This window comes from Pristiophorus japonicus, chromosome 14, assembly GCF_044704955.1.
Source record: "Pristiophorus japonicus isolate sPriJap1 chromosome 14, sPriJap1.hap1, whole genome shotgun sequence".
In the NCBI taxonomy this organism is placed as follows: Eukaryota; Metazoa; Chordata; class Chondrichthyes; family Pristiophoridae; genus Pristiophorus; species Pristiophorus japonicus.
In genome coordinates, this window is record NC_091990.1 from 173,492,783 (window position 1) to 173,511,822 (window position 19,040).

The 19,040-nt window shown below is 45.4% G+C and overlaps 1 protein-coding gene across 8 annotated transcripts in view; it reads left to right on the forward strand.

The window, feature by feature from the left end:
* prr33 (proline rich 33) overlaps positions 1–19,040 on the forward strand; it is a 68,196-nt gene that overhangs the window by 25,281 nt on the left and 23,875 nt on the right. For 6 of the 8 annotated variants that reach the window (XM_070899861.1, XM_070899853.1, XM_070899859.1 and 3 more), the window contains exon 1: positions 14,728–14,993. The exons of the other annotated variants lie outside the window; for them this stretch is intronic. The gene's annotated coding sequence lies outside the window, so the exon portion shown is untranslated. Of the gene's footprint in view, positions 1–14,727; positions 14,994–19,040 lie in introns of those variants that run through there. 8 annotated transcript variants of the gene reach the window in all.

Sequence of the window (19,040 nt, forward strand, 5' to 3'; positions counted from 1 at the left end):
AATCGAGGAAGACTTGCTTCCACTCTAAAATTGAGTCCTTAGGTGGCTGAACAGTCCAATACGACAACTACAGTCCCTGCCACAGGTGAGACAGATAGTCGTTGAGGGAAGGGGTGGGTGGGACTGGTTTGCCACACGCTCCTTCCGCTGCCTGCGCTTGGTTTCTGCATGCGCTCGGCGATGAGACTCGAGGTGCTCAGCGCCCTCCCGGATGCACTTCCTCCAGTTGGGGCGGTCTTTGGCCAGGGACTCCCAGGTGTCGGTGGGGATGTTGCACTCTATCAGGGAAGCTTTGAGGGTGTCCTTGAAATGTTTCCTCTGCTCACCTTGGGTTCGCTTGCCGTGAAGGAGTTCCGAGTAGAGCGCTTGCTTTGGGAGTCTCGTGTCTGGCATGCGGACAATGTGGCCTGCCCAGGTGATTCAGGTGAATGTTAAAAATCCCATGGCAGTCCTTGCAGAAGGATGGCGAGTTCTCCTGATGTCCTGAACAACAATCCTCCTTTAAACAACACCACCAAAACACAGATTTCAGAAATAAAATCAGAAAATGCTGGAAATACACAGCAGAAGAGTCTGCATCTTCAAAGAGAAAAGACAGTGCTAGTTCAGGTGTGTACACTTCATCAGGTTTTGGTGGAGGGTACACACTCAAAATATTGTAGCATGCTATTCCCTGTTTTATAGTTCAGATTTACAGCATTTGATCTGGAATGTACTGCCTGAAAGGGTGGAGGAAACACATTCAATCGTAACTTTCAAAAGGGAATTGGATATATACTTGCAAAGGAAAAATTTGCATGGCTATGGGGAAATTGCGGGGGGGCAGGGGGGTGAGACTAATTGAATAGCTATTTCAAAGAGCTGACACAGGCATGATGGGCGGAATGGCTTCCTTCCGTGCAGTATGATTCGTAGTTTTTCCTTTTTATTTAACTAGTATTCACCTTATTTCTTTGTGTGGGATATGACTGTACCCACATGCTTGCCTCCATAACAACAGTCAGTATCCGTCTAAGTAATTCAATTCATTGTATTTGAAGCACTTTGAGATGTGATAGGTTGTTCCATAAATGGAAGTTTTTTTGCTGTAAGAATTTTAGATGCATGACTTTTGCCCGAGTTAAAGAGTAACAATTACAATCCACAACATTAGAAAGAAAGGCTGCTCCCTTTTCATTGACGAACACTACCAACCCACCATATGCCTCAATCTATTCGTTCAAAATTGTCTCCTAATTTTGCAGCGAAGGCTCACTAGACTGATTCCCGGGATGGCAGGACTGACATATGAAGAAAGACTGGATCGACTGGGCTTATATTCACTGGAGTTTAGAAGAATGAGAGGGGATCTCAAAGAAACATATAAAATTCTGACGGGATTGGACAGGTTAGATGCAGGAAGAATGTTCCCGATGTTGGGGAGTTCCAGAACCAGGGGTCACAGTGTAAGGATAAGGGGTAAGCCATTTAGGACCGAGATGAGGAGAAACTTCTTCACTCAGAGAGTTGTTAACTTGTGGAATTCCCTACCGCAGAGAGTTGTTGAGGCCAGTTCATTGGATATATTCAAGAGGGAGTTAGATATGGCCCTTACGGCTAAAGGGTTCGAGGGATATGGAGAGAAAGCAGGAAAGGGGTACTGAGGTGAATGATCAGCCATGATCTTATTGAATGGTGGTGCAGGCTTGAAGGGCCCGAGTGGCCTAATCCTGTACCTATTTTCTATGTTTCTAATCCGAGTTATACTGTCCGCTTTAGTGACCTTCCCTGGTAAGTTATTGAGCAACTTTATTTTCTTTTGTGTGGAAAAGCTTCCACCTATCTTCTTTCTTTGTGACTTTCTTTCAATTATCATATATGAATCTTTTTGAATGATACAGCTAGTTCGCATGCTGCACACTTCATGGAGTCTGCAGCAGTAGGATTGAGATACTTGGTCTCACATTCCCAGCTGCTAATCTGTGAATTGTTCTCCTAGCCAGACTCATTTCACACCTGATTAAGTTAAAATCAGAAATAAATTTTGAGGTGATCTTTTTGACTATTTTATATAAACCAATCAGGGTGATGCTGGGTTGCCCTGGTGTCATTAACAGAAAGGTCCCCTCCAACTGAGAAGGCACCACTAATAGAATAAAATATAAAATATAATTAAATTAAAAGAAACTCATAATTTAAATCAGAAGAATATTAGCAGTGTTGATAAACACTCAATGCCTTGCGGTCTCCACTGATCGCAGAAAGCTCCAAGTATAGTGGTGGAGATGGTGGACATCACACGTTCCCTCTCCAACACCACTCAGGCCAGACTGGATCATGAAGGAGAGCCAGTCAGCCAGAGCTCATCCTACATTTGTGAATGACTGTCTTCACCAGGCCCAGGAGCAGACCCACCAGAAGATCCTCCATCTTGTCCATCCCATCTCTCTCCGTACTGGGTGGCCAGAAATCAGAAGTGTCGGGCTAAGATGTAGCCAGAAATTGAGGAGCAGACGATTTTCTTGAAATTTTCTTTCTCTAGTCAATTTTCTGCATCCCTTCCCACAAATACTCCGATGGCTGGTGGGGTCGGTACTGTTCCATGGTCAATGACCCACCCTTCAGTACATTGCGTAAGTGGGCGTACTTCATGCATGAAACTTTATGTTGAGTTTTGGAAGAGTATTGGGCCATGGGCCGAGGGGAAATGGCTGAGCCTGACCCTGTTGTCACCTCAGCTACATGCATGTGCAACTCCAGCTGCGGCCACTGAATAACAATCATGAGAGGAAACTTAGTTTTCATTTTGATAACCCATGGGGTTTAGAAGCAAATTGTAGTGCCCATGCTGCCTCCTTGGTCGACATCAGCTAAATCAGCACAGATTGGGGATCAAACCTTTCAGGGTTTGCATGTTTTAGAAGACTTGCCTTGTTGCAAATCCCAATGTCAGTGCAGGCCCCCAAAAAATGCCCTAATCATGGGCAGTACACGTCCAAGCTTCTGATGATTGAGGCACCCTGCCAGCAGTGCGAATATTTTAAATTACTTTTGTAAAGTCAACCCCATACACACACAATCGTGATATCAGTACATTTCTACAATTGGTGGCCTTGGAGATAATAAAGCCAGCCTTGTTACAACCTTGTTCTTGCCTGTTTCACTTTATATTATACCAGTATCTTTTTCCTGACAAATAGAGGACTTTGTGATTGGATTCGGAGTGCTGTAAACCACCAGAAGAAAAATTGTTTGGTGAATCTTAGATTAATTGTAAAATAATTAAATTCAAAAGCAACTCAATCCAAAAACAGGGAAACACTGAACGACAACAGATATTTTATTCAAAATGTAACCAACTTGATAAGTAAGAGTTGAATAATAAAATTGTTAAGTATATTGAATTCTACTCCAAGGAAGCAAATGGGAAAGGGTTTACATTCATGGAACTCTGTACCCTTTTTATTCAAAGCAGTTTGGTTCATTGGAATTATGCATGACAACAACAACTTACATTGATAGAGCACCTTTAACACATCCAAAGATGTTTCCCAGGAGCATTATTAGGATAGCGAACCAAAAGCTTGGTCAAAGAGGTAGGTTTTAAGGGGTATTTTAAAGAAGAGTGAATGGGGAGCAGTTTCATCGACTGGATAACAGGACTGAGCAGAATTGGTTTTGTCCAGTGAAATTATCTGCTTGGATCATGTATCTGGAGTGGTTGATTTTATAATGTGCGTAATTAAACTGAACGTATATCAATTTTATTATCAGCAGTAGTTGCAGTTGACACTGCAGAGTATGACAGATATTTTGAATGATCTCTCAATCTTGTGGGAGTGAGAAAGCAACAAAATGAACTGATCCAGTTGGACATTTTGGGGTTTAATTTCCGTTGAGATTTTCCCAATCGGCCACTGTGACTTTGGTGCACGGAAATCCCAGAGTGATGGCCTAAATGCCATTTACACCGCTCTCTGGAGTTTCGGTAGATGTTCTGATGAAGTTACTGCAGACGATTGGGAAAACTCCTGCAGGAATGCAAAAAAATCCAAGCCTACACTAGGGTTATGTTGTAAACAATCATGTCATCATAGAAGGGCAATTTTCTCTTGGAAACGATAGGAAGGTTAAATGAGAGTGGGGTGGGGGGGGGGGGGGGGAAGGGAATGCGTAGCGCCCCGTTTGGGGACGGTAACAGCCACGAGCCGGGAGTTCCTGCGGCAGGCGCTGAAGGTCCCACCCCACGACCTATATTCGGGTTACCGTCCTCGAGAGTAAGCGAAGTGCAAAATATCAGGGGACGCTAACGAATTTTCACTCCGGGGCAATAACGGGTCGCGGCGCACGATACTACTGGTTACCGCTGCCGCTAAACTCATGCAGAATTTCGCTGGAGTCGTTAGCAGTGCCGCGCTGTGCGAAAATTCATTTGTGCCGTATGTGCGCCCCCCGGGGGCGATCACAGGAGGTGCAAGTGCCCCGAATTTCTCCCCCCCCCCCAGCGAAGTTATTCTAATGTGAGGTTTCAATCAACCCAACACAAACTGGGAAAACTCAAGCGGTTTAGAGTCAAAGTTGGTAAATACAATGTGTGACTGCTTCATGGATCAGTGCATCAAGGAAGCCACAAGTAGCACAGCTCATCTTCATCAGGTACTCAGAAATGAAACAGAATTTGTCGCACCCTGGGAGCAGTGATCACAAAATGCGAACAGTGATGGACAGGTAAAGACTATCTGGTCCATCCAGCCTGTCCCACACAATTGTAATCATCATCATCATAGGCAGTCCCTCGTATCGAGGATGACTTGCTTCCACACCAAAAAGGGATGAGTTCACAGGTGTTTCAATGAAGGACCTAATATTCCAGATCCTGAACTCATCTTGAAGAGTGGAAGGTGCCTGTGCGTGGAATATTTAACGTGTGGTGGCTGTTGCACACCAGCCACCACACGGGCTTGATAGAGCTAGGTCTTGGTCCAGTGGCAAGGGTTATCCAAGACGACAGGAGAACAGCTCTGCTGCACGGACCTAGTGCGCACACACATATCGCAGTGTGGGCTGGCCCGTGCTGCCCCTGGGCCCTCGCCTCTTCTGGGCCGCGAACTCTCGCCTCCCCTGGGCCCCGATCACATCCCTCTACGATGCTAGGTGGGGGCGAAGGAGCTAGGTCTTGCCGCTCCTTCGCCATGACATCGCCGCTCCTGCTGTACGCACCCCCCCCCGCACTGTAGTCAGCCGTCGCCCTCCTGCAGCAGCATGCGCTGAAATGATATACCACTGCATGCTCCCTCTAACGGCCCCGGCCTGCTGATGGTCTAATACCTTGTGTATCACACCATATACACTCCACCCCACTCAAAACCATGTGATCTCTTGGGAGAGGTGAAAAAACCCAGGCCAATGTGGGGGGAAAAAATCTGGGAAATTCCTCTCCGACCCATCTAGGCGATCGAAACTAGTCCAGGAGATCACTCTGGCCAGTAAGTTCCCTGTGGTACCTGCCTTCTGTAAGAGGTGATCTCCACTGCAGCCAGAAACAAATCCACCTTTCGCTTGAAGGAATTCAGCGAGTCTGCATCCACCACATGGAACGGCAACTTGTTCCAGAGGTCTACTATTCTCTGGGGAAATTATCACGTTTAACATGATCTGAGAATCATGTTTGGCCAGGAGTCAGCTATACAATTTAACAGGGCTAAATTTGATGAAGTGAGGATATAATTAGAAGAAAGGTTGTTCAACAAACACTTCAGCAGAAGGAGAGTTATAATGTTGAGCAGGCAGGATAAATACATAGTACAAATTAACAAGTCAAACTAAACAAATGTAACCCAAATGGACTAACAAACAAATTAAAAGTGAGATAAAGAGGGAAAATTACCTTTATAAATCCGACAGGAAGAACGCGGAATGGGTTTAGTGGAATGAATACAAGAAAAAGCAAACATGAATTAAAAGGAGTGGTCAGAGGGGTAAAGAGAGAACTAGAAAAAAGCATAGAACCAGAGACTAAACATAGAAACATAGAAACATAGAACTTAGGTGCAGGAGTAGGCCATTCGGCCCTTCGAGCCTGCACCACCATTCAATATGATCATGGCTCTTTGAAAGCAGCGCAGGGAAGATTCACAGATTGGATCCTTAGTCACAGTGTGAAGTTATATGGAAAAATAGGAGAAACTTGAGCTTTTCAACCTTGAAATTAGGCGTCTAAGACGTGATCTTGCAGACCTTTTTACGGAATGGAAAAAATAAACCCAGAACATTACTTTCAACTAAATAGTGGGAGTAGGGCAAGGGGATACAGCAAAACAGTAACAACTCATTCTAGGACTAATATCAAGAAATTCTTCTTCACATAAAATGTGACCAATGTGTGTAGTAGACTTCTATTTATATTGATAGAGGCACAAACCATAGAATTATTTAAGAAACAACTGGATACTACAAATGGGGGAAGTTAGGATCTGTCTGGATGGATGAGTCATACTAGCACAAAGGGAGATGGTTGTGGTTGTTGGAGGTCAACCATCTCAGTCCCAGGACATCGCTGCAGGAGTTCCTCAGGGCAGTGTCCTAGGCCCAACCACCTTCAGCTGTTTCATCAATGACCTTCCCTCTATCATAAAGTCAGAAGTGGAAAAGTTCACTGATGACTGCACAGTGTTCGATTCCATTCACAACTCCTCAGATAATAAAGCATTCCACGCCCGCATACAGCAAGATGTGGATGACATTCAGGCTTGGGCTGATAAGTGGCAAGTAACATTTGCGCCATGCAAGTGCCAGGCAATGACTATCTTCAACAAGCAAGAGTCTAACCACCGCCCCTTGACAGTCAACAGCATTACCATCGACAAATCCCCCACCATCTACATCCTGGGGGGGGTCACCATTGACCAGAAAGGTTACTGGACCAGTCACATAAATACTGTGGCTACAAGAGCAGGTCAGAGGGTGAGTATTCTGCGGTGAGTGTCTCAGCTCCTGACTCCCCAAATCCTATTCGCCATCTACAAGGCACAAGTCAGGAGTGTGATGGAATATTCTCCACTTGCCTGGATGAGTGCAGATCCAACAACACTTAAGAAGCTCAACACCATCCAGGACAAAGCAGCCTGCTTGATTGGCACCCCATCCACCGCCTTCAACATTCACTCCCTCCACCACCGGCGCACCGTGGCTGCAGTGCGTACCATCTACAAGATGCACGGCAGCAACTCGCCAAGGCTTCTTCGACAGCACCTCCCAAACCCGGGACCTCCACCACCTTGAAGGACAAGGGCAGTGGGTACATGGGCACATCATCACCTGGATGTTCCCCTTCAAGTCACACACCATCCTGACTTGGAAATATATCGGCCGTTCCTTCATCGTCGCTGGGTCAAAATCCTGGAACTCCCTCCCTAACAGCACTGTGGGAGCACCTTCACCACACGGACTGCAGCGGTTCAAAAAGGCGGCTCACCACCACCTTCTCAAGGGCAATTAGAGATTGCCAATAAATGCTTGTCTTGCCGGCGATGCCCACATTCCAGGAATGAATAAAAAATAAATAAAATGGGTCAAATTGCCTTCCTCGTGCATAATTATCTTTTGAATATTTTCTACATAAGTATAAAAAGCTTAACTGAATTTGTTTACAAGGCAAACAGACAAGCTACTAACGTGCATTTAATATTGATCTCTTGATCAATTGCTACCTGCATATTTGAATATATTAGCATCTTTTGATCTCCTGCATCAATTCCAGTTGCTACTGAAGAGATGGGTAGAATGGTAAAATGCTTCAAAATAGCCAAAAATGCAACAGTAACCACCTGTGTTACAGTGCTTCACTTGAATCTGTTTTCTATACATTGTTCAGAGTATATCAGAATAAATATAGAAAGTTGAAGGTTTTACCGTGGAATTGGGATGGGAGACAATTTCATTTTAATAGAGATTATTTAATTGAATAATATGTTTAATTGTACAAACATTTCTGGTCTCGGCATTAAGATTCCTGCACAAACATTGTACCCAATCAGGATAATCGTGAGATTTGAGTCTTTAAAGGGCTCCTGATGTCCAGACCTCTTCTTTAAAAGGAGCCATAAGCGTGAGCAGAATGTTTCAGCATTTTTGCGTTTTTACTTATGTTACTTATGTAAACGTACAGCCACCAGCCGGCTCATCCCCTGGAATCCCAAGGGATCCCATAGTCCCTTGGGAGCACAGGTGCTTAAGGAGGCCTCACAGGCTGCAGAGACAATCTGGAGACCTGCAATAAAAGACTAAGGTCACACTTTACTTTGAGCTCACAGTATCCAGTCAGACTCTTTCTTCATACATAACAACTGGCGACGAGATACAGATAACAAACCCAATGATGCAGAGAACAGTGGGCATCCTGGAGAAATTTTCGGAGGGAGATGATTGGGAAACCTTCGTGGAGCGACGCGACCAATTCTTCATGGCCAACAAGCTGGAAGGAGAAGCGAACGCTGCCAAATGAAGCGCGATTCTCCTCACCATCTGCAGGGCACCAACTTATGGCCTCATGAAAAATCTGCTTGCTCCAGTGAAACCCACAGAAAGATCGTATGATGATTTGTGCACACTGGTCCGGAAGCACTTGAACCATAAGGAAAGCGTTCTGATGGCCTTGAGTAAGGCCATAGCGATAGCCCTGGCGTTCATTGCCACCAGTGGCAGTACTAAGCAAATCTCTCAGCACACGAGTGCTGCTACAAGTACTGTGAACAAAGTGATGTTGTTTTCAAATCGCAACGTACTGGGTAGGCCCCACATGCCTGCAGCTGCACGTCCGCAGATGTCTCAGAATCCACCATCAAGGGCGATGAATGTAAGGCCATTAACACCTTGTTGGCACTGTGGGGGTGATCATTGTTTCCATTCATGCCGCTTCAAAGGGTACATTTGCAAGGGCTGTGGAACAATGGGACACCTCCAACGTATGTGCAGGTGAACTGCAAATCCTGTTAATCCTGCAAACCACCATGTTGCAGAGGAGGATAGATCCACGGTGGATCACGATGAACCAGAGCCTCAGACCGAGGAGGCCGAGGTACATGGGGTGCACACATTCACTACAAAGTGTCCCCCGATAATGCTGAAAGTTGAACCAAATGGAGTCAATGGAGCTGGACACGGGCGCGAGCCAGTCCATTATGAGCAAAAGGACTTTCGAGAAATTGTGGTGCAGCATGGCCTCAAGGTCAGTCTTGACTCCAATTCGCACAAAACTCAGAACTTACACAAGGGAACTGATTCCCGTAATCAGCAGTGCTACTGTAAAAGTCTCCTACGATGGAGCGGTGCATAAGCTACCACTCTGGGTGGTACCGGGCGATGGTCCCACGCTGTTTGGAGCTGGCTGGGAAAGATATGCTGGAACTGGGACGACATCCGAGCGCTCTCGTCCGCTGACGACACTTCATGTGCCCAGGTCTTAAACAAGTTCCCTTCGCTGTTCGAACCAGGCACTGGGAAGTTCCAAGGAGCAAAAGTGCAGATCCACCTAATTCCGGGGACGCGACCCATCCATCACAAGGCAAGAGCAGTGCCTTACATGATGAGATAAAGGGTAGAGATCGAGCTAGGCCGACTGCAAAGAGAGGACATCATTTCGCTGATCGAATTCAACGAGTGGGCCAGTCCGATCGTTCCTGTTCTCAAGGGAGATGGCACCGTCAGAATCTGTGTTGATTACAAAGTATCTATCAATCGTTTCTCCCTGCAAGACCAATACCCACTACCAAAGGCCGGCGACCTTTTTGCTATGCTGGCGGGAGGAAAGACGTTCACGAAGCTGGACTTGACCTCGGCCTACATGACGCAGGAGCTGGAGGAATCATCGAAGGCCCTCACCTGCATCAACACGCACAAAGATCTCTTCATTTATAACAGATGCCCATTCGGAATTCAATCAGCGGCGGCGATATTCCAGAGAAACATGGAAAGTTTACTGAAGTTGGTCCCGCGCATGGTGGTCTTCCAGGATGACATCTTGGTTACAGGTCAGGACACAAGTGAGCATCTGCAGAACCTGGGGGAGGTTCTTAGTCGACTCAACCGCATGGGGCTCAGGTTAAAATGCTCGAAGTGCATTTTCCTGGTGCCTGAAGTGGAGTTCCTGGGGAGAAGAATCACAGCGGACGGCATCAGGCCCACCGATTCGAAGACGGAGGCAATCAAGAATGCACCAAGGCCACAGGACGTGATGGAGCTGCAGTCGTTTCTAGGACTCCTGAACTATTTTGGTAACTTTTTACTGGGTCTCAGCACACTGTTAGAACCACTACACACCTTACTGCGTAAAGGAGACGAATGGGTATGGGGCAAAAGCCAAGAAAATTCCTTTGTAAAAACTAGAAAATTGTTATGCTCAAACAAATTGCTTGTGTTGTACGATCCATGTAAGCGTTTGGTACTAGCATGTGATGCATCGTCATATGGCGTCGGGTGTGTATTACAACAAGCTAATGATTTGGAGAAATTGCATCTGGTTGCTTATGCTTTCAGGAGTCTGTCCAAGGCTGAGAGAAACTACAGCATGATTGAAAAAGAAGCATTAGCGTGTGTCTATGGGGTAAAGAAAATGCATCAATACCTGTTTGGACTAAAATTTGAATTGGAAACTAACCATATGCCACTGATATCCCTGTTTTCCAAGAGTAAGGGGATACATACGAATGCAGAGATGGCTCGCATCCAGAGATGGGCGCTCACGTTGTCCGCATACAACTACGCCATCCGCTACAGACCAGGCACAGAAAACTGCGCCGATGCTCTCAGTAGGCTGCCACTGCCCACCACGGGGGTGGAAATGGTGCAGCCCGCAGATCTAGCCATGGTTATGGAAACATTTGAGAATGAGCAATCATCCGTCACTGCCCAACAGATTAGAACCTGGGCAAGCCAGGACTCCTTATTATCTCTAGTCAAAAGCTGTTTGCTTCACGGGAGCTGGTCCAGTGTCCCAGTGGAAATGCAGGAAGAGATAAAGCCATTCCAGCGGTGCAAAGATGAAATGTCTCTACCAGCAAACTGCCTTCTGTGGGGAAATCGGGTAGTGGTTACCAAAAGGGCAGAGACACCTTCATCAGTGACCTCCACAGTACCCACCCAGGCATCGTAATGATGAAAGCGATAGCCAGATCCTACGTGTGGTGGCCCGGTATCGATGCGGACTTAAAGTCCTGCATGCACAGATGTAATATATGCTCGCAGTTAAGTAATGCACCCAGGGAGACACCACTAAGTTTATGGTCTTGGCCCTCCAAACCGTGGTCTAGGGTACACGTCGACTATGCAGGCCAGTTCTTGGGTGAAATGTTCCTTGTGGTTGTAGATGCGTACTCCAAATGGATTGAATGTGAGATAATGTCGGCTAGCGCGTCCGCTGCCACCACCGAAAGCCTGCGGGCCATGTTTGCCACACACGGCTTACCCAATGTCCTTGTGAGCGCCAACGGGCCATGTTTTACCAGTGCCGAGTTCAAAGAATTCATGACCCACAACGGGATCAAACATGTCACATCTGCCCCGTTTAAACCAGCATCCAATGGTCAGGCAGAGCGAGCAGTGCAAACTATCAAGCAGGGCTTGAAGAGGGTAACTGAAGGCTCTCTGCAGACTCGCCTATCCCGAGTCCTGCTTAGTTACCGCACGAGACCCCACTCGCTCACTGGGATTCCACTTGCTGAACTGCTCATGAAAAGAGCACTTATGACAAGGCTTTCGTTAGTTCACCCTGATCTACATGAACAGATAGCGAGCAGGTGGCTTCAACAAAGTACATATCATGATAGCGCAAATGTGTCACGCAAAATTAAAATCAATGATCCTGTATTTGTATTGAATTATGGACAAGGTCCCAAGTGGCTTCCCGGCACTGTCGTGGCCAAAGAGGGGAGCAGGTTGTTTCGGGTCAAACTTTCAAATGGACTCATTCACCGGAAACACTTGGACCAAATCAAATTCAGATTCACGGACTATCCTGAGCAACCCACTTTGGACCCTACCTTCTTTGACCCCCCAACATGCACACCAGTGGCAACCGGCACCACGGTTGACCACGAAGCAGAACCCATCATCCACAGCAGCCCTGCAGGGCCCAACACACCAGGCAGCCCAGCGAGGGCCCAACAGACAGTTCACCAATGCCAGCAACTGCACCGAGACGATCAACCAGGGAAAGAAGGGCCCCAGATCGTCTCACCTTGTAAATAGTTACACTGTTGACTTTGGGGGAGGAGTGTTGTTATATATGTAAACTTGTATATACTTTGTACAGCCACCAGAGGGCTCATCCCCTGGAGTCCCAAGCGATCCCATAATCCCTTAAGGAGGCCTCACAGGCTGGAGAGGCAAGCTGGAGACCTGCAATAAAAGATCACGGTCACACTTTACTTTGAGCTCACAGTATCCAGTCAGACTCTTTCTTCATACAGAACAACTTCTTCATAAAAATGAATTGGAAAGAAGTTATGTTTAAGGGTCGCTTTTTCAAAGCTGAGTGAATTTGTAAAGGTTTTAAAAGAAAACCACAAGCTCCAGCACTGAGATAGAGAAGGGGAGGTCTAATGCATTAATGAGCCAACTATCCCCATTGTCTACAATGAGTTAGGAAATGAAAAAATGTATTATATATAATAAAAACAGAAAAAAAATGGAAATACTCAACATGCCAGGCAGCATCTGTGGAGAGAGAAACCGAGTTAACGTTCCAAGTCGATGACCTTTCGTCAGACAATTTATTGTCTCTTTTCCAATGGCCTAACAAAACAACTCACTTATTATGGTGGGAATAATTCTATTCAATTGTAGTAGTCTCAAAAATGTTGAGAGGAATGTAGACTTGATGTGAGCAAGTAATCTGTATTCTGAACATGTGAAAAGAAGGGTAAGGAGGTCCTCAGGCACATCCGTGTTCATTCTACGGAGTGTCTATTGACACCGCTGTGACAGCCAATGAGTTGGAGGGGAGGCAGGATTTATGGCAGGACTTAGAGCAAACAATTATATTTTTAAGCCAACAGAAAAACAAATAAAGTCTATTTGCAGAGTCTATTTAAAAGGCGCCCCTACAAACTGCAGCAAATAGACTCATGCATGACCCAAATGGCAGCCACTTCTCCCGATAAAAGCAAAGTGATTTCTTCAGAAAGGTGTAGTGAGTGGAGGATAGTTCTGCAATATAAATTGATTATTACTCCAGCAAAATTGCAGAGAATGGAGGCTAGTTACATACAAACTACGTGCCTCAAATAATTACAGTCACTTACAGCAGTGCAGTCCCCAGACACAATTGATGGCGGAACTACCCAAACATCTCTATTCTGGCTGAGAATAGTGGTGTCACTATATGCAACCCTCATTCTATTCACTAGACAACCTCTTACACTGCCCTATCCAACTGCTAGTAGCATTAACTTCCGGGGGAGTTAATAACTGGGCAATTCCTAGAAATGATCTAAAAAATCCCACCCCATTGTCCATACGTTAATCAGGTCATCTCTTAAAAAAAAAACTATGGTGGGCCAGGAGACATCACTGGGAAAATGTAACTAGCCTACACACCCAAATATATCTTGGACTGTGAGTGCAGAAAAACAGAATATGAGAATATGAGTAAAGGCTTCAAGCAAGTACGAAAGGTATGGAGAATAATGCTTGAGCCACTGATATGTTAATTAATGTCTTTAAAAGAAGGATGAATATCTGGTGTGGAATGCAATTGAGAGTTACAAGGGTGAGCTTAAATAGAGATGGTCAAATGTTTGAAATATGGGAGTTCATGAGCTCTGAAACCAAGGAAATGTCAGGTCAAGCAAAACAACTGCTCTAGTTGTATAATGCAAGGCTGGAGAGATATTCTTGAGTTTCAATAAACATACTTTTGCAGGAACAAGGAAGAGCTATGTAGAATCTTTTTTTAGTGCACTGAATATGTTGGAATTCATGGCAGAATGGATTGCACATATTCCAGGGAAGGAATGATTTAATTGACTGAATGGCCCCCTTTCAGTTTATGCATCATGTTCTTAAAAGACCTCCAGGAACCTTACAGCTGATAGGACGTAGAACAGGTGAAAGCTGATGGTGTTAACTTATTGTACGACCAGAGTTCTCTGTTTAGTATTCTTAGATCTAACTGTGATTTAGCCAAGGCATTCTGATATAATTTGGAGTGCTTCATGAAGTCATAAATTGTCCTAAAAGTGGAGGGGGAGAAGAAACCAATACTATATTAAAAGCTGACCTACTTAAGGGAATCCAAGTTACATGGTAGCACTATTTCAGGAAGCAACACTTTCCCACATTTAGCTGCAACTCAATGTCTGAGACACCTTCAAGAAAAAGTTACATTCCTTTCCACAATATTGCATCAGATGTGATTCCTTTACAGAATTTTGGTAATAGCTCTCAAACCATGAGACAGTTGGTGGTGCTTATCCAATCATTTTTCAACCACATTAGAAAAGTGATTGAAAGAAAGAGTTTGTGACATCTGGAGCCCAGCACCGTGAAGAGTTGACGACAGGTGATAGTGTCAGATGGCAGCTGGACTTTGCTTCTTCTATAATTAGGTCAAGGAACTTTCAATAGGGCAAGAAAAGAATTTATCTCAACAAGGGCTAAACATAGCTGGCCCTTACTTTCCACTTCAGGAAACATGATAGTTTGAGAATGCTTAATTTCATTCAAGGAGGAATGAATTACAAGTATTAGCGCCAGATATATGTAATAGAATCAAGTCACTCTCTATTCAGTAATAAAAACAGAAAATGCTGGAAACACTCAGCAAGTCAGGCAGCTTTTATTAAGAGAGTAACACAGTTAGTGGGCCTTAATCTGCCGTGGCAGGGCATCTAAAAATGTCCGGCATTAAGTTAGACGTGCACGTTTAGGTTTTTAATTTTTTTTGCGTGTCAAGTTGCTGAAAGAGCGAGCTGATAACGTCGCAGCAAAGAAAACTGGGCATCTGGGAGCTGATCAAGGTTAGTAACTGTGTATCTCCTTAACCAATCAGATTGAAAGATTGTGAAATTAACAGTGCAAGGACTGAGAGTGAAGTGTAAATTCGAGTGGGTGAATTCAATGCCAAATCAGGTAGAGAAAGAGAAATATAAGGAGGGGAAGAAAGATTGGATTAAGAGAGAGAGAAAAAAAGAGACAGAAATTAAAAGTTTTACATGTTTTAAATCTCCAACAATTAAACCTTTTCAGTGCCAGAGAGGTTGACTGGCAGTAATTTATCACATAATTAAAAGGATACTTAGACTGAAATGGACAAAAACATTTCTGTGGCGAGTTTAGTTCCTATCTACTGCACAAATACAGAAACTTCATGCCATTCATTGCATTTCAATGGTGAGGCAGACAGCGAGGTGCTGTTTTTGTGAAGCAACGCAACTCGGACAGCAATCTTTGGATATTTTGAGTTTAATCGCTCGCCTGAAATTGCTGTACCATTTTGGCATAAATAACGGCGAGCGCCATTAGCCTCACCGTTACTTTGACAGTTCATTATGGCCCAATGTATCAGGTCGCTAACCTTTCATCAGAACCTCTCCAGTGTCTGTTTCCTCGCTTTGTGAAGTGCTTTGGGATGTCTTGCTATGCCAAAGTAGCTATATTATTGTCATATGATGGGGATGTCAAAAGTTGGTTCGTAACTCAAATATTTTCCCTTGGGGAAAGAATGAATTAAAATTAAAATAAATACTAAAAGTAAAGATTATTAAAAATATATTCCCTCTCACAAAGTTGGCTGTTGCTGCGCCTATTTTACAGGTATGGAATTGGTGCTAAAGCATCATATATTGCAGGTGGAATGTGCTGTCCACCAAATTGGTAAAGGCAGATAAACGAGCTGTCCAGGGTGTCATGTATCTCGACATGTTGCTGCCTGTACTATTATATATGATGTGCCACCAGAGGGCACTACTATGGGAAACTTGTACACCAGCTGTATGGTCAATAAGGTGTGCCACCAGAGGGCACTGCAGTGGGAGACTTGTAGGTTACCTGTACAGCTGGGCCAGGCCTAGTATAAAAGTAGGGCCACCAGGTGTGATCCTCACTCTGGAGTTATATTAAATGGACTAAGGTCACTATAGTTCAAGTACAATACCCTGCCTCGTGGAGTCATTATCAGAGCATCTAAAGACATGTGTATGCAAATAGGGGGCAAAATGCCGGTTTGAGACCCCATTTGTAAAATTGGTCTACCCTGAAAGCAGCCGGCGTCAGGCTGTCAGCATTCAGGGAAACATTATCTCAATGTGGCCTGACCAGCGGTCCTGAAAGGGACCTCTGGAGGCCTCCACCAAAAAGTGAAGTTAAAAAATACTTGCCTGAATGTAGAGCTGGGAGGAGCTCCTAATCGCCCACCCCCTCTCCCAATTGTCTGCTTCCTCTCCATTGACTTCCTCCCATCCCAGGACACACCCGAGGACCACTGCCACATACGCAGTGCCCCAAAATCTAATGCCAATGCACCAGCCAGCTACCTGGGAATGGCCGGCATGTATCCATAGTTCACCGGTCTCTTGAACGGAGGCCTGAGGTCCAATATCGGATGTGCCTCGGGCCTACTCGTTCACTGCGCCCAGTTCACCTGCTGATATCTCGGCCTTTAGTTCTTCTATTTTCCTCCCACCTTTTGAAGGAATGACTCCAACTGGCAACCTTTTACTATCTGATTGAGTTGTCATTCTTCATTCAATGAGCCCAAATAATGAGATTTCCTCACATGGGCAACTATTGGTTTTCCACTCTGAGTTAAACGGTAATAAAACCAAAAAGGGATTCTGCTACTGATGACTATTCAGTGACCTTTGCTGCAAAGTGAAATCGAATATCATGTTATAATTTATTATCTGGGCTCACAAATAAAAATAAATATTTGAGAAAGCAAGTGAAGGGCCAAGGTCTATAAAGCAAGCACCACGACATTTAGAAAGAAGATGAGGTCAGTCAAGAAGGAGTGATTAAGTGATGCCAAACTTGGGTTTAATAATCATCATAGGTAGTCCCTTGAAATCGAGGAAGACTTGCTTCCACTCTAAAAGTGAGTTCTTAGGTGACTGAACAGTCCCAATACAGCAATTACAGTCTCTGTCACAGGTGGGACAGATAGTCGTTGAGGGTAAGGGTGGGTGGGACAGGTTTGCCGCACGCTCTTTCCGCTTCCTGCGCTTGTTTTCTGCATGCTCTCGGTGATGGGACTCTAGGTGCTTAGCGCCCTCCCGGATGCTCTTCCTCCACTTAGGGCGGTCTTTGTTTAATCTTTGGGTTTTAATAAGCAGAAAGATGTTACATGAGTTCCATCATTTTAAGGCACTGGGAAAAAATGAGTAATAGTAGGAGACTGTAGGGATGATTCCTTGAATGCATACTCCCAGTGGGGAGGGACACTTGCAAAGAGTGCTTCTGAAAAATTTGTTGACCTGCAGCCTGAGATTGCCTTGGATGGGAAAATCATGGGCTGCACACCCATGATTTGCTGAAAGGCAATGCCTGCAAGCACCAAATCCCCCTGTGCAATGAGACTTGATTTGAATATAGTGTATGGCATACCAAAGGCATATAGGGTGGCATTTTGGAACTTAGAAGTGATACGTCCTTACTATACAGTATAAATGCACACGAGGCCCATGCTTGAGAGAAGGTCAGTCTGTGACCTGTCCTTTATTCCTTCGCACTCAAGTGATGAAGGTGGGCGGAGCTTCCCCTTTTCTACCCTAAGGTCCAGGTTAGGAGTGTCTCCCACAAGTTCACCACCTAATGGTCATTGTTCTCACAGTGTACAACTTAGGTCAGATTATACATGGGTTACAATGCTGGTTGAATACATGACATCACCTCCCCCCCCAAAGTCTTATTGGGATCACAGGTTGAGTCTCTCTGGTGGTTTATGCTCTCTAGTAGAGCGCCTGAGTTGGGGCTCCGGTTGTTGGGCGCTGGCCTGAGTGTCTGCTGTTTGTGGTGCCTCAGGCCTATCCGGACTGCCCACAGTGACTGGGCTCTCCTCCCTTTGATTCTGGTGTTCGGTCACCTGTGGTGGAGTGAATTCTATGTTGTGTTCTTCCTCTGCTTCTTCTACGGGGTTGCTGAACCTCCTTTTTGTTTGATCCACATGTTTGCGGCAGATTTGTCCATTGGTAAGTTTAACTACCAGAATCCTATTTCCCTCTTTGGCAATCACAGTGCCTGCAAGCCATTTGGGCCCTGCAGTGTAGTTGAGGACAAAAACAGGGTCATTTACATCAATATATCGTGCCCTCGCATTCCTGTCATGGTAGTCATATTGTGACTGGCGCCTGCTCTCGACAATTTCTTTCATGGTTGGGTGTATAAGGGATAACCGGGTTTTCAGCGTCCTTTTCATTAGCAGCTCTGCGGGTGGCTCACCCCTGTGAGCGAGTGTAGTCGGGATCTGTAGGCCAACAAGAGGCGTGATAAGCACCTTTGTAGGGAACCCCCTTGGATTCTGAGCATCCCCTGTTTGATTATCTGTACTGCTCGTTCTGCCTGGCCGTTTGAGGCCGGCTTGAACGGAGCCGTTCTGACATGGTTAATTCCATTGCCTGCCATGAAGTCCTGGAATTCAATGCTTATAAAGCACGGGCCATTGTCACTGACCAAGACGTCCGGTAGACCGTGGGCGGCGAACATTGCCCGTAGACTTTCTACCGTGGCAGAGGATGTGCTTGAATTTAAAATTTCACACTCTATCCATTTGGAGTAGGCGTCTACTACAACCAAAAACATTTTTCCCATGAAAGGACCTGCGTAGTCCACATGGATGCGTGACCAAGGCTTGGCAGGCCAGGACCAGGGGCTAAGGGGGGCTTCCCTGGGTGCGTTGCCCAGCTGGGCACACGTGTTGCACCTGCGAACACAAAGTTCCAGATTTGCGTCAATCCCTGGCCACCAAACGTGTGACCTGGCAATTGCCTTCATCATGACAATGCCCGGGCGCTCATTGTGGAGTTCTCTGATGAACACCTCTCTGTCCATCTGGGGCATGACTACGTGAT